This window comes from Bubalus kerabau, chromosome 1, assembly GCF_029407905.1.
Source record: "Bubalus kerabau isolate K-KA32 ecotype Philippines breed swamp buffalo chromosome 1, PCC_UOA_SB_1v2, whole genome shotgun sequence".
NCBI classification, from domain to species: Eukaryota; Metazoa; Chordata; class Mammalia; order Artiodactyla; family Bovidae; genus Bubalus; species Bubalus kerabau.
This window is the reverse complement of record NC_073624.1, coordinates 260,300,316-260,313,028: the sequence shown is the minus strand read 5'-3', so window position 1 is coordinate 260,313,028 and position 12,713 is coordinate 260,300,316.

Genomic DNA, 12,713 nt, shown 5'->3' with positions numbered 1-12,713 from the left:
AGAGCTCATCTTTCACTGTGGGCAGAACAGTTGAGATGGGTCAGGACACTCAGGCACCCCTGAGAAGCCCACCCCTGAGAAACCCTGAGAAGTTGATGAACTGAGGCCTCTGCCCGCAGTCATCTGAGGAAGCCATTTTGGAAGTGGAGCCTCTAATGGTGGTCAGCCCATCAGCTGACTCCTCATGAAGGTGCAGCTCTGGCTGACAGCTTGACTGCAACCCCTTGAGATCTCTTGAGCCAGAAGCTCCTAGCTAAGCTGTTCCCAGATTGCTGACAGAAATTGTGTGAGGTAATAAATACGTTTTGTTTCAAGATGCTAAGTTTTTTGTGTGTGTAATTTGTCATGCTTCAGTTGATAATATAACTGAAGGGGCTTCAAATGCAGATTCAGGAAACTTAGCCTGAATCTGCTGGAAATGCAGGAGATGCGGGTTTGATCCCTGGGCTGGGAAGATTCCCCTGGGGAAGGAAATGGTAATCCACTCCAGTGTTCTTTCCTGGGAAATCTCATGGACAGAAGAGCCTGGTGGGCTACAATCCATGGGGTTGAGCGAGTCTCATGGCTGAGCGAGTTTCACTTTCAAGCTTACTTTTCCAGGCTTTAACACTTACAGTGTTCTTGCCGTTGTTTATCACCGTATATCGTGTTTTCCTTGAACTGTACCGGCAGTGGACTTTAAATCCCCATTTGTATGAAATGACCCAGCCCCTACCAAAGTTGACTGAATCAGAGGTCCAACCTTGATTCAAACTAGAATAACCTGAGATTCATTTGTAAGAATTAAGAATTGGGACTGGATTGAAGTATTCTCTTAAATGGAGGATAGGTTGGTACATGATGTCAGCCACATTTTCTTCCATATCTACCTGCCAAGCACAGAAATCTCACCTAAAGGCAGGGAGAGAAGTAGAGAAGACAGCTTCATACAATGACCTGTAATTTTGTAATAAATTGTCAATTTCCTCGTATCATGGCAGCTGGTTACACGTGGATCTTTCTGCAACCAAAAGGACCTGTCACACTATTCGTGTTCACTATTTTATAATTTAGATAAACTAACATTAAAAATGATTCAAACTTTGTCTATTGGTATTATAACAAAGTTTGAATAGCAAAGCATCTATTCTCTTGCACTTTAAATGATTTTCTTTTTCCTAAATTGAATAACTTCCCAGAGAAATGGCACAAGTGAAAGAATTTATAAACAACATCTGTCTAGCTCATGTTATTGGTTATTTGTGTAAAAATTTGTCTTATTACTCACCCAAGATTATTTTTTTACCCTTTAGAAAAGAATAATCTATGATTTCCTGTAAGTAAAAGAGCCAGGGAAATTTTTTTATTTTGATCTAAGTTGTTTCTTCACTTTTAATTATAGCTACTATTAGTAGCTTACATTCAGTCAAGAAAAGCCTGACTTTGTGTAAAGCTTTAGAATAATTTAGATTAAAAAAAAAGTTTCAACAGCAACAATTTGTTGTTGTTTAGTTGCTAAATTGTGTCTATCTCTGTGAATCCAGGGACTGCAGCTTACCAGGCTTCCTTGCCCTTTCACTATCTCCTGGAGTTTGCTCAAACTCATGTTCATTGAGTAGGTGATGCCATCCAACCATCTCATCCTCTGTCACCCTCTTCTCCTACTGCCCTCAATCTTTCCCAGCATCAGGATCTTTTCCAATGAGTCAGCTCTTCACATCAGGTGGCCAAATTATTGGAGCTTCAGCTTCAGCATCAGTCCTACCAATGACTATTCCATGTTGATTTCCTTTAGGATTGACTGGGTTGATGCCCTTGCTGTCCAAGGGACTCTCAAGAGTCTTCTCCAACAGAAAGGCAATTTAAATCAGAAGAATTGTTATACTCCCATTAATCATTGAAGAGATACAGATGAAGAAATTAATAAGATAAAGCTAAACAAAATTTGAAAAACTGTAACATGCCTAGAAAGAAAATATAACATTATTATAATTAAGTTAAATAGTAACTTTTAAATTTTACTGTATATGATTAATTTGACGGCTACAGGCAAAAGGCTAAGAAATCTCACAGTATCGCCCTCTATTTATTTTCCTGGCAGTGTTTGGATGGTTTTGAATTCCAGAATTGCTGTGAGGTCTTTTCATTATTATTTTTTTTTCTTTTGTTTCCGGTGAAGAAAAATATCTGGTTTTGTAGTGACGTCTGCTGTAAGAGATTGTTTTTCAGAATATTTCGACTCATCTTTGGGTTACTGACCTCAGGTCTGAAAACTGCAAGATATTTCCTCATGCAGCTTGTTCTTTGGGACACTTGTCTTTCATAACTCTAGTTTCTACCCCCAGGCATTCTATTCTAGCACTAAGGATTTACCTTTTCATCTCAGGGGATTTTGAAAGAGTGTAAACTTGTATCACAGTATCAAGCATTATTGTGTGCGTCTTTTATGAAAACCTCCAAGTTCTTATTTCAGCTCCTTTCTTTTCTAGAATTTTCATCATAGCCATTTTTATTGCTTCTTACTCTTATTAATAGTTTCCTATGGTGGCTGGTGATTCTATTGACTTATTTCTCCCTTATGTTTTCATTGCTTGCAAAAATTGAAGGGATCAACACAACTGAGGCAAGGATATCAGCTTTGAAAATGTTTGCTTCTTCCCTGGAACTTGAAATACAGTGGGACGTGTTGGCAGGGAGTAACTTACTGGAACTGTGCAAAGAAAAGCTCTGGGTGAGTCAAAATGATACTGCCAGAGAGTGAAGACAGAGAGGGCAACATGGTGGCTGGGATGGTAAGAGGAGGGTGTACATAAAACACATGCCTGAAATAAGGGTTGGTCACCTAAGATGTTCAGTTCAGTTCAGTCACTCAGTTGTGTCCAACTCTTTGCAACCCCATGAACCGCAGCACGCCAGGCCTCCCTGTCCATCACCAACTCCTGGAGTTTCCCCAAACCCATGTCCATCGAGTCGGTGATGCCATCCAACCATCTCATCCTCTGTCGTCCCCTTCTCCTCCTGCCCCCAATCTTTCCCAGCATCAGGGTCTTTTCAAATGAGTCAGCTCTTCGCATCCAGTGGCCAAAGTATTGGAGTTTCAGCTTCAACATCAGTCCTTCCAGTGAACACCCAGGACCAATCTGTACATGGAAAAAATGGAGAGGCTCTGTGTGGTACAGGCTCTTGGTACTTACCTACATGTGTTCCTTCACAGTGCTCCAGTTCAAGTATTTCCTGGCCCCTCTTGTATCAGTCATGTGACTGAGCTCTGGCCAATGAACTTCTAGTGCTGACCATGATATATTTCAAGTAGATTTCCACTCTCTTTTTTCCCAGGCCACTCTGCTAAAAATGAAGGATTCCAAGGGTCTGAAATATGCAACCACAGGAGAGAAGGAACTGGAACTCTTGAGTCATTGTTTGGAGGGGAGGTATATTAGATTTTGCAAAACAAGAAATAAAGTATGTCACTGGAAGTTGCTATTTGTTTTTTACAGTAGCTAGCATCAGTTATCCCGACTAACATAGTATCTCTTTGGTTATGATATTGTCTTTGATATTGGTACAGTAAGAGAATAAAAGAAGGAATAAAGAAGCAGAAAAAATATTACCCAGAGAGAGAGTATTCTCTGCAGAGAGTACAGAGAGACTCCTCTGAGAGAATACCCAACTCAAGGAGGTGGGTGGGATGAAAGGCAGAAAACAGATGGCATTTGGGCATGGAGGGCCTCTAGAGATAGAAAACGTTCTGTGGATGTACTGATCTAACTTCAGAACTGAGCAGGACACCTCTCAATGGACCTTAATTCGTGTCAAAGTAGACTGATATATTTTTAATAACTATAATTAAAGGAATATCTATTTCATACAACTGTAAATGAAGCACAATACATTAAGTGTGTTTAAAAATACAAGACAGGAAAAAAAAATCAAAGTGCTATAAAGTTCTTAAATATAAAAATTTTTCAAAAATGCTGAGGTTTGCTACATGAATTTCAAAATAGGAGAGGCCAGAAGCTCTGAGCTTGCTGAATGGAAGGTGCTGTGAGGATGAGAACTGTATGTAGAGAATGTTTGGATTGTGTGCAATTAAATATGAAGCATGCTGAGCCTGGGAGCCCAGAGAATGTGGCTGGAGAGGACCAGCTTTTCCTTTTGCTTTTTAGTAAATACAGTGACCTAAAAGTCAGTTTCTATGCAACAAAAGAAATATTTAGTGATCAGATTTGGAACAGTTATTTGAAGTTTCCAAACGTCTGAAGTGTAAAAAATTAGAACTAACATTTCCTTTGAAATATAGCAGGTTTTTTTTTTTTTCTGAAACAGAGAAGAAATCCAAACATCTGAAATAACACCCCAAATGTTCACTCTTCAGTGATTAACCACCAAATATATGTCATTATCTTTAAAGTATGCTAACATTGTGGCACCCACTGATTGTGATAAAAGCACTCCTTTGTTCTGTCTATAAACTGCCAGTCACAGACCTTTCCTGCAGCTTGGGGCTTTCCTTTTCTTTTCCCCCTTCTTTTCCACACCAGAATTCGAGATTTCCTTAGCCTGAGTGGGAAGTCTAAGAGTTTCTTTTTGTTGTTGTTTTCCTTTTTTAAAAACTTTAAAATTTTGTTTTGGAGTATAGCCAATTAACAAATAATGTTGTGACAGTTTGAGGTGAACAGAGAAGGGACTCAGCCATACATACGCTTGTATTCATTCTCCCCAAACTCCCCTCCCACCCAGGCTGCCACATAACATTGAGCAGAGTTCCTGTGCTATACAGTGGGATCTTGTTGGTTATTCACTTTGAATAAAGCAGTCTGTACATGTCCATCCCAAACTCCCTAACTATCCCTTCCTTCCTGAGTCTCTGTTTTGTTAGTAAGTTCATTTGTATTATTTCAAGATTCCACATATAAGGGATGTCATATGATATTTCTCTTTCTCTGTCTGACTTAGGAAGTCTGAGAGTTTCTTATTAGAGATTCCCAAGGCTCTAGTGCCCATGGCTCCAGTGGTCTGCGGCTCATGGAGGTCTCTGTGAGTCAATTACTGTGATCATCTAATAACATCTATGGTGGTTTAGTCGCTAAATCGTGTCCGACCCTTTGCAACCCCATAGACTGTAGCCTGCTAGGCTCCTCTATCCATGGGATTTTCCAGACAAGAATACAGAATGGAATACCATTTCCTTCTCCAGGGGATCTTCTTGACCCAGGAATTGAACCCAGGTCTTCTGCATTGCAGGCAGATTCTTTACCGACTGAGCTATGAGAGAAGAATCTATGAGGCAGATTATAAAAGCATGTCATTTCCCCCAAGGAACAGGGTGTTTGGGGTCCTTAAACTCTAAAAATCTCACCACCCAGAGGTAGCGATGGGTGTGGAAGAGAGAAGGAGGTACAGCACGGAAGAGTTTTAGGGCAGTGAAAATACTGTGTATGATATAATAGTGATGTATTACATCATTACCTATTTATTCAAACCCAGAGAATTACAACATCAAGAGTGAACCCTAAGGTAAACTCTGGATATTGGATGATTATGATGTGTCAGTGTAGGTTCATCAGTCTTAACAAATGTACCATTTTGGGGGATGTTGATAATGGTGGAGGCGATGCAAGCGTCAGGGCAGATGGTATATGGGAAATCTCTGTTCTTGCCTCTCAATTTTACTGTGAACCTAAAACTGCTCTTAAAATTGTCTTTAAAAAGATCTCACTAGCTATAATTGTTTCACTAGAAATTGAGCAAAAAAAAAAAAAAAAAAAAAAGTGGCGTCTTTTTAAACACCACCTGTGCTAAATTCAGGGCTGAAATAATTTCCAAAAAGCTATATATTTTTTTCTGATTTCAAAGATGTTCTTTGTAGAAAACTTGAAAAATTCACAAAAACCAAAGAATATCTCTGAATACTATTAACTTGTTATATACATATTATGTGTGCATTTATGTGTCTGTGAAGAGGTGTGTAAAAATATACTACTATTGTAAATGTAATATATAAATGTATATGTTATATATTTACATACATATAATATATAAATATAATTTCATATTTATATATTTTCCTATTGAGGAATTTTATTGTATATAACTTTGTCAGCTATACACTTTAGAACAGTTTTCTTAAAAACATTAATGAATGTTTTTAAGACATTCTAAAAATAATCTCTTAAGTGACTTCACAAGAGTTTTCTTGCAATACTTATGTCATTCTCCCCAAAATTTGTACCATAGAAGGGCATGTATACTGTGTAAATTTCTTTTATTTTTTTATTATTATTTTTTTTTACTTTACAATATTGTATTGGTTTTCCCATACATCAACATGCATCCGCCACGGGTGTACACGTGTTCCCCACCCTGAACCCTCCTGTAGATTTCTAATCTTACCACTGTTAACACTTTTCTTTAAAACAAATGATAGTCCCTGCTAGGAAACGAAGTTTTAGAGTTATTAGGGAAGACTGTGAACTACAAGTCACCAACATCACCAAAAGGAAGCTTATAAACCTTTCTTTACGTGGACTTCTTCACATGCTGTGAGCATACGTACTGCCATGGTGGTCACTGCAGAGGCCGGATTTTTGAAAGTCGACCTATCGGGAAATGAATAGTTTGTGCCATTGCCTATGATTCTTTTACAGTCCTTGAAGGGTCAGTTATTGCCTGAGGGGAGTCAGGGGTCTCTGTTTTTCCCGTAATGAAAGTGATAAACGATAAACCATTTTAATGGCTTCTTATTTCACTGGAAACCTTGGCAGTGTCAAAATCTATTTATAAAGAATGCTCACATAAGTCACTTGTAAGTATGTGATGACACGCTGAGCTTAATTTTTACTTTGCCTTGAAGCAGGCAGAGTGTGAGCAATTTCCCACGATGCTTCACATGACAGCTTAGTCCTAAAAGAGAAAGCAACTGTTGTGGATTCCAAGAGCCATATAGGGCCTTGGTTTCTACAGATCGTACCACATGACAACTGGAATTGAGCTGATGAAATGTATGACATTTATTATATGTCTGATGGGCATTTTTCCAGTCACAAGGTCTTGGTCTTCAGAAACTTTGCTTCAGAGAAGGTGTGGATGCAGAGAGCAGTACAAATCACTGAAGTTAAAAGGCTTGTCATCTTTAGAGAGTTTCTAGTTTGTGGTCTCAGTTATTTATTGTGATCTAAAACCTGCAAAGACTGGTTGTCCACCAAGGAGAGCAAAAATCAAATAGTTTAAATGCCTGAAAGTGAAGGAATCTTTTCATTCCAAATGGACAACCTTATATTGTATAGTATTTGAGCAAAATACAAAATCCTCTGAATTTTGCCTGTAAACCTCTATTGGTTGGATGAGATAGGAGTATATAATCTCAAGTCTGGAACCATGAAAGCAAGAAAAGTATGCAGTTGTTATGTGTTTTAATAGAAAATATAAACTACTCTCTGTTGAAATAAAGCAGCATCTGAGTTTACTTACATGGATCATGGCATGCTAAATCCAGTAGTTTCAGAAAATGTTCAGTTCAGTTCAGTCGCTCAGTCGTGTCCGACTCTTTGTGACCCCATGAATCACAGCACGCCAGGCCTCCCTGTCCATCACCAACTCCCAGAGTTCACTCAGACTCACGTCCATTGAGTTGGTGATACCATCCAGCCATCTCATCCCCTGTCGTCCCCTTCTCCTCCTGCCCCCAATCCCTCCCAGCATCAGGGGCTTTTCCAATGAGTCAACTCTTCACATGAGGTGGCCAAAGTATTGGAGTTTCAGTTTCAGCATCAGTCCTTCCAAAGAAATCCCAGGGCTGATCTCCTTCAGAATGGACTGGTTGGATCTCCTTGCAGTCCAAGGGACTCTCAAGAGTCTCCTCCAACACCACAGTTCAAAAGCATCAATTCTTTGGCGCTCAGCTTTCTTTATAGTCCAACTCTCACATCCATACATGACTACTGGAAAAACCATAGCCTTGACCAGATGGATCTTTGTTGGCAAAGTAATGTCTCTGCTTTTGAATATGCTCTCTAGGTTGGTCATAACTTTCCTTCCAAGGAGTAAGCGTCTTTTAATTTCATGGCTGCAGTCACCATCTGCAGTGATTTTGTTGGGTGTTTGCAAAGAAAACTTTTCAGAATAATCATTTAGTGAATAATTCTGTTTCTTAGTAAGACCACCTTTAAGTAAAATAGGCAGACATTAGTTTAGAGTTGTACCATTTTCCAACTTTTTAGTAAATCTTTTGTGCTCCAAGTTTGTCCAGTATTTTACAATGCTTGAATTTGTATTGCAAAAGAAATAAAATCTATCTCACCTTTAAAGCATGTTCAGTTCTTGATTTATTTCTAATAACTGCATCTACTTGTGACACGTGAAAAAACACAGTCCTCCACCTGACTGAGTTTCATTCCTTTTGTTGTTTGGTCTTAAAGTTTTCATCCATTGCTTTTGTGGTTTGCTTCATTATGAAATTCCAGTATATTGTTATATACATTTTTCTTTAGTTGTATAGAATTGGTTGTATTAGAGATCAAATTGCCAACATCCGCTGGATCATGGAAAAAGCAAGAGAGTTCCAGAAAAACATCTATTTCTGCTTTATTGACTATGCCAAAGCCTTTGACTGTGTGGATCACAATAAACTGTGGAAAATTCTGAAAGAGATGGGAATACCAGACCACCTGATCTGCCTCTTGAGAAGTTTGGATGCAGGTCAGGAAGCAACAGTTAGAACTGGACATGGAACAACAGACTGGTTCCAAATAGGAAAAGGAGTACGTCAAGGCTGTATATTGTCACCCTGTTTATTTAACTTATATGCAGAGTACATCATGAGAAATGCTGGGCTGGAAGAAACACAGGCTGGAATCAAGATTGCGGGAGAAATATCAATAACCTCAGATATGCAGAGGACACTACCCTTATGGCAGAAAATGAAGAGGAACTAAAAAGCCTCTTGATGAAAGTGAAAGTGGAGAGTGAAAAAGTTGGCTTAAAGCTCAACATTTAGAAAACAAAGATCATGGCATCCGGTCCCATCACTTCATGGGAAATAGATTGGGAAACAGTGGAAACAGTGTCAGACTTTATTTTTTGGGGCTCCAAAATCACTGCAGATGGTGACTGCAGCCATGAAATTAAAAGACGCTTACTCCTTGGAAGGAAAGTTATGACCAACCTAGATGGCATATTCAAAAGCAGAGATATTACTTTGCCAACAAAGGTCCGTCTAGTCAAGGCTATGGTTTTTCCTGTGGTCATGTATGGATGTGAGAGTTGGACTGTGAAGAAGGCTGAGTGCCGAAGAACTGATGCTTTTGAACTGTGGTGTTGGAAAAGACTCTTGAGAGTCCCTTGGACTGCAAGGAGATCCAACCAGTCCATTCTGAAGGAGATCGGCCCTGGGATCTCTTTGGAAGGAATGATGCTAAAGCTGAAACTCCAGTACTTTGGCCACCTCATGTGAAGAGTTGACTCATTGGAAAAGACCCTGAAGCTGGGAGGGATTGGGGGCAAGAGGAGAAGGGGACGACAGAGGATGAGATGGCTGGATGGCATTACTGACTCAATGGATGTGAGTCTCAGTGAACTCCGGGAGTTGGTGATGGACAGAGAGGCCTGGCGTGCTGCGATTCATGGGGTTGCAAAGAGTCGGACATGACTGAGTGACTGATCTGATCTGATTTGTATAAGTTCCTTTCATATCCAGGAAAGTAATTTTCTTAAAGGATTTCCTAGTCCTTGACAAGCAGAGAGTCTTCTAGTGTGAATGTCATAAGGGAACTGATCATTGTGTAAATAAAGTATTCTTAAAGTTAAACCATTAGCAGTTTTTTATATTTGGTAACTTAACTCTTAACAACTACATCTTACTGTCTAAGGTTTTTACGTTTTGTATATATATGTGTGTGTGAGAGAGAGAGAGAAAGGAGAAGCCAAAGATGAAGAAGAGGAAGGAGGAGAAAGGGAGGGGAGGGCAGTGTCACAAAACCTCCTCCTTTGCTGAGGAGAGAGCCAAAAGGTTCATCCCATCTTCCCTCTTACCTATACCTGTGTTTGTAGTTATTGCTGTTTAGTTGCTCAGTTTTGTCCGGCTCTTCTGATCCCATGGACTGCAGCCCGCCAGGCTCCTCTGTCTATGGGATTTTCTAGGCAAGGTTACAGGAGTGGGTTGCCATTTCCTTCTCCAGGGCATCTTTCAACCCAGGGATCAAACCCACATGTCTGCATTTCAAGCGGATTCTTTACCACTGAGCCACCAGGGAAGCCCCTGTCTACATCTTATACCAAAATAATTCACCCACAAACAGAGAGAGAGAAAAAAAAAAAAACTTTCCTGTCTTTGCCAAAACCACAAATTGCAAGGAGAACACTTACAGTTGAGTGTCTTTCTACCTTATCTACGTTGAAACCACATTTACTTTGTTGATGATAATACCAGAAGGGAGAAAATATCAACTGCTTCCCGTTTCCCTGAAGACAGTAGCGGAGCAGGTATTTGTTAAATAGAAGTTTTTAAAAATCCAGTGTTGATTATATAACCTGTGTTTCAACACTCATTGGGGAGGAGATAGATGGGAATTGTGTGAGGAAAAAAAATTATCTGATATTTCCAGCTACAAAGCGGAAGTGACGTGAGTGAGAAGAATATGCTAACCATGTGGGTCTGTTACTTGTTCTGACCGGGATCAGCACTCAGAAACCTTTCTGGCTCTGAACATCCCCAACCACAGGAGGCACAAATGCAGGTGCTGGCCTGGGGGCAGTGGAGGTGAGAGATTCTCACTGTGGACTGCGGAGCTCCAACCTCAATCTGTTCTCTGTGGACAGAGGACTTGCCGTGAAGTGAAGGTTACTACGGCTGAATATTCTAACAGGGCTTCTAATCCAGCGGCTATTCCAATCTCAGGGTCAACATCTCTGTGTTAGGGAGCAACTGCAATAGTTTAGAGCTACTATCAGCCTTAAACAAACCCTGATGATAAGATAAAAACACCAAGAGAAACCTACTGTTTACTGCTCCGTCCTCCCTGTCTGGCTCTGTCTAGTCTCTGATCCATGCCTTGTCACCTGAGCCTTTAGACCACCTCCAGCAGCTGAATTATTATCATCTGGGGACTGAGGCCCTAGGAGAACTGACTGAACATCACACATCTCCATTTTTTGCCTGTTTCTCTTGTAATGAATGAGCAGGTAGATGCGCTTCATCTTAATACAAGCCAAACTTTGATCAGAATCCTTATTTTTATTTTTCTTTTTTAAAATTGAAGTATAGTTGATTTACAATGTTGTGCCAATCTCTGCTGTGCAGCAAAGTGACTCAGTTATATACATTTACACATTCTTTTTTATATTATTTTCCACTGAATATAGTTCTCTGTGCTATACATTGGGACTTTATCCTTCAGAATCCTTATTTATAATCAAACTTTCTCACAGGGTGAAAAATGTGATCTACTTTATGTACCTTATTTTAATATAAATTTTCAGAGATTCTTTCTCATATAAAATAAGCATGCCTGTATGAGGAAAAGGGGAAATGGTCAATAGGAAGACAAAGGGTAAAGATCCAAAACCTTTCCTACTATGTGAGCAGTCTTACATGGTAAGACAGAAAGGGAGATTTTGTAGAATTAAACAAATGTGTTTTCTCTCTTTCAAAATGGTTTAGGGAGATGGGAGGGAGTTTCAAACGGGAGGGAATATATGTATACCTATGGCTGATTCATGTTGAGGTTTGACTGAAAGCAGCAAAATTCTGTAAAGCAATTATCCTTCAATAAAAAATTAATTTAAGAAATAGTTTTATACTGTTCTAGTTGATAGAGTTTTAAAATACTTGGACTGATCTGTTCCTCTTTCTGTTCATCCTTCCAATCTGGCAATCCTGCTGTATATTCTATAGCATCTACACAGGCAAACTGTGATTTTTGAGCAATTTATCAATTATTTTTGACTGACTCTAAAATGTTTATTTAAAAAATTTGTTGCTTTTTCAAACATATTTTTGGTCCTTTGCCAGAAAGAAAGTCTCTTCTCCACAGTTCAGTCTTTATCTTGGAGAATAACAGGAAACAATGACTTTTGATCCATAATCTTTTGGGTTGTCTTGAGAAATCACAAAATAGCTGGACATGGGAGATCTTGACTCTTGTCCGTAATTAGTTCCTAACAGCACGGAGTAGACACATCACTCAGTTATGAAGATGATAGTGTGTTCGGAGCTTGAACACTAACAATTAATCTAATAGACAATGACTTCTTAGCTTCAGAGTACAATTAGTCTTATTCCCTTGGCTCACTAAGATTAGAAATTATACATTATCTAGGTTTGAGTGTTACAATGCAGACTGTTATTTCAAATATATTTAGTACCGGCATAATGAATCAGCCATGAAATGACACATATATACTTCTTTGACTTCCTACTGTGGAACCAGATAAGCATGAGAAAGACTGCAGATTATAACCCTTTGGTTACAAAATATTCATGCATATGCAATTTCCCACACAAAGCCCTTATGACGAGCAGGTCATGGAATACTAATGAGATGTGAGGAGTAAATATCACCTCTTGTTGTCTATTTACTTTTGGCTTGGCCTCCTTCTTGCCCAGTAATCCTTAAAAAAAAACACAACTATCTAGTTTGAAACTTATATAGACTACTGCCAAAATGAAAATAACAACTTTTTCACATGTCTTCGGTGGTTTTCAAGACTCCATGGATGACTAGGAAGCAGAATGAATT